We start from the raw sequence: 4,166 nt of genomic DNA, 5'->3' as shown, positions 1-4,166 counted from the left end.
TCTTTGTTGCTGTGCTGCCCACCCTACAGGCCGCATACTTGCCAGTAAGCTTTCTAGTTCTTTTCCTCCACTGTGAATGTTTTTCCTGTACACATACCTGAAGACTCTCCCAGCCCATTTACTTTTTTCCATATTCCTCGGCCGTTCTTCATACTCAATTTTACTGAGAGCTTCCCTCACTTCAAAAGTAGTCCAGCCGATATCACCCTGCACAGCTTCATTCGTAGTCTTCCCGTGAGCGCCCAATGCGAGGCGACCCACAGACCTTTGGTTCCCATCGAGTCCCGATTGTACCACTGATTTAAAACAAACAACCGGATTTCCAAAATTAAGTCCTGGAACCATTACACCTTTCCACATACCTCGGAGGACCTCGTACCATTGTATCCCCATAGCGCTCTGTGCTTCATTGTGGCTGCATTTCTCTTCCCTTTACTGTTATGGTTTTTTCCTGTGTTTCGATATATCTATTGCCTTCGTTTATCCATATACCAAAGTATTTATATTCTGTTACCCCAGATATTTTTTGGCCCTGTATCTTCACTGTCTGTTCGCTGTTTTCATTGAATACTATAACATCTGATTTTCTAACACTAAATTTCAAACCTAAATTGTTGCCTTCCTGTCCACAAATATTAGCCAGACGTTGCAAACCACTTTGCTTTTTAGCCAGCAACACAATGTCGTCCGCATAATATAAACCCGGGAGTTGCTGCTCTACTACTGTACCTGCCTGTTTGTATGAGAGATTAAACCCGATATTACTTCCTTCTAGCGCCCTCTCCATCCTCACCATGTCCATCATAAACAGCAGCGGGGATAAAGGGCCCCCCTGCCTCATTCTCTTGTTGATATAAATTTTATCCTCACTCCTCATCCCTTCCCATTCAGCGCAACTGGTATTTTCTAGGTAAATCTCTTTCAAAAGCTGTAAACAATCGTTACCTAATTAAGCCTTCCTCTTCCAGAATATCCCACAAAATGTTGCGGTCTACGTTGTCGTAGGCTCCTGCAATGTCTAAAAAGGCCACATAGAATGGTCTGCTTTTGATATTTCAATACACTGAGTGAGAACAAACAAGTTATCCAAACGCCTACCTATTCTGAAGCCATTCAGAAGCTCTCCCAAATTGCCATTATTCTCTGCCTATGCTTGAAGCTTTACTTTGATTGCCTGCATTGCTAGCCTGTATATTACCGATGTAATGGTCAACGGTCTATACGAGTGAATTCTGTCTTTCTCCCCCTTACATTTATAAATTAAATTCATTCTACTTTGTCGCCAACTGTCTGGTATTCGTCTATCTTTTAAAGTTTTTCCACTTCTTTCACCAGAGCTTCCTTACTTTTTGGTACTAGTTCATGTATCAGCCTAACGGGAACCTCGTCTAGCCCTGTGGCCGTGCGCTTAGGAATTTTCTTTCTGCTTTCTTCCGATTTAAATTTGTCAGCCCCAGCACGGCCGCCACTTCCGCTAGTGCCATCTGGATGGTGCCGCAATGAACCGAGCGGGGCGCGCAGCCCCCACTAGGACAGATCTCAAACGGCAGCTGGAAAAGGGGTTTCTGTTTGAGGTTCCACTTACCAGAGTTTTCTCGTATATTCAAATTACGATCCAACGCTATCCTGTCTGAAGGTTGTGCATGTGTAGGGCGTCCTACTTTACAATTTTCTGAAGCCCACGAGGGTCGCAATGTGGACTTGTTGGCAATGCATCTTGAAGGGGTGTACAGTAGCGCGATTAAAAGACGAGACAAAAGAAGAGACACAGGGATACACACAGCGCTGTGTGCATCCCCGTGTGTCTTTTGTCCCGTATTTTAATCGCTCTACCGTACACACCTTTCTGAAGCATTTTACTTTGAGAAATTCAATTAGTTCAGCAATGCCTATGCGCCAGCCGAAGGGCCTGCGTGGTTCGGGATCAGTTTTCTCATACGGACAACGGTGCCGACACCGGATTTTCTGCGACACGGGGCCGTTCACGCTATCGCGTTAAAATTCATCTTCCACGCACAGGAAAATGGTCGTAACGCTTACCGTGAAAAACACGGTGCGACACTTCAGCCAGAAGCCAAGAACACACTGAAGCATGTCATCCAGCCGTGCTTCCCCATGCTGGCGCCACCATCGCGCAACCCTATTTTATTGCTCTGCATTTCTGGCATAGCCAGTTAGTACAGCGTAGTGTGAAACACTCTCCCAGTCTCATCCCAGTGCTCGTTGATCGAGTGTCGGGATAAGACGAAGATGAGATGATGTTGCTGGCGCAAATGTTAGCAGAGTGAAGCGCGATGTGAATTTAAATGCATCAGAAATCAAAGCCATTGGCTCGGAGGCATTGAGGGGAAGGGGGGCCATTTCGCACAGCCGCACTGCCAATTCAGCCAGCTAAAGCATGGCCTTCGAGATTTGTTTCTACTCGACAAGAGCCACCCCTAGATCGTGGATTAGGGCGCCCCTTATAGCCCAAACAATGGCAACTCGCAAATTTTCGGTAACCAAAATATAGCCACATAGCCAACTCGCCCAAGTCTACGCCAAATTTCCTTTTCTGTGGCGCAATTTGGCTATATATAGCCAAACCTGGCAAAACTGCACCAGGACCCAAAACGGTGATGATGAGTATGTAAAGGTGAGAATATGAAGCGTATGAATAATTCTCACACTAATTTTCTCTTGCGCACAAGCGGACAGCCAGGCCGCGACTTAGCCTGGAGGGTAACGCCGAATGAATCGTTTGAGGCGCGAAACGTGAACGATCTCCGAACCACGATAACGATGGCCCGAAGAAACGTCTACGGGGGTAACGCGATAGTTCACGGGGGATATTTGTTCATTAATAATGTAGGGTCCAAGGAAGCGGGATTCAAACTTCTCACACAAACCAGGTGTACGAATGGGCGCCCAAAGGAGCACTTCCTCTCCAGGACGAAAGGAGACGACGCGACGAGAAATGTCGTAACGTTGCTTGCGATCTAGCTGCCTCACTTCTGTGTTGAAGCGACCACGTTGACAGCCTTCCTCAAGTCTCGAGATGAACTGTTCGGGTATACTGGCCGAGGTGTTAGTTGAGGCATTGAAGAAAGCGGCGTCGATGGTGAATGTAGGTGAATGGCCGTAAACTATGTAGAAAGGTCGTTCGTTGGATAGCGCTGTTGTGAGCAAAAGTCACAAAAGGTAAAAGTTTGTTCCAGTTGTTGTGGTTTGGCCCGATATCATATATGATATCATATCTCTTAGTGTGCAATGAAATCGCTCTATTAAGCCATTTGCTTGAGGGTGATATGCGGATGTCATCTTATGAAATGTGCCACAAGCTCCGAGTACTTCTGCGATCATTGTTGGCATGAAAGTCTTCCCGCGGTCGCCTAACAGTACACGAGGTGCACCATGACGCAGCACAATGGCATCCAGAAAGAACGTGGCAATATCGGAGGTCGAACTAGAGCGTAGAGAAGCGGTCTCTGCGTAACGTGTGAGCTGGTCAACAGCTGTCACAATCCATCGATGAGCTGCCGGCGTTATAGGCAGAGGGCCGACTAGGTCTATCCCAACGATGGCAAACGCTGTCTCGGAACATGGGATGGGCTGTAAAAGCTCAGCAAGAGGCGAAGTCGGTCGTTTCCGCCGTTGACACTGGACGCAAGAAGCGACAGAGTTGGCCGCAGAGGTAGACATGCCTGGCCAAAAGAAACGGCTCCTAACGCGGTGGTATGTTTTGTGGAAACCCAAATGGCCAGCAGATGGATCGTCGTGAAAGGCTTCAAGGATTTGTGTGCGCTTCGAACGTGGAAGAACAGGTACCCAGCGGTGTCCGTCAGAGTTGTAAATGTAGCGGCGCAGCACATCGTTGTCGAGCTTAAATAGTCGCAGTTGTCGACGTAATCTGGCATTTGGTGCAGAAGTAGTTCCGAACAGGCGTTGGATAATGCTGTTGCAGTAGGGGTCAGAACGTTAACACGAGGCGAGCTGAGTGATGCGATTGGAAGATAATGTGTCAGTAACCGCTATAGGTAATAGCGGGAGTGGCGACTTAGTCTCATCAAGTGGCGAGCAATGGAGAGATGTACTCGAAGATAATAGTAGCAGCGGGCAGCGAAACAGAGCATCGGCATTTGATGCTTTTCCCCAGACTTGTAGACAACGTCAAAATAGTACTCTTG

Source organism: Dermacentor andersoni, chromosome 2 (genome assembly GCF_023375885.2).
Source record: "Dermacentor andersoni chromosome 2, qqDerAnde1_hic_scaffold, whole genome shotgun sequence".
Lineage (NCBI taxonomy): Eukaryota > Metazoa > Arthropoda > Arachnida > Ixodida > Ixodidae > Dermacentor > Dermacentor andersoni.
Note: the sequence above shows the minus strand (reverse complement) of the source record.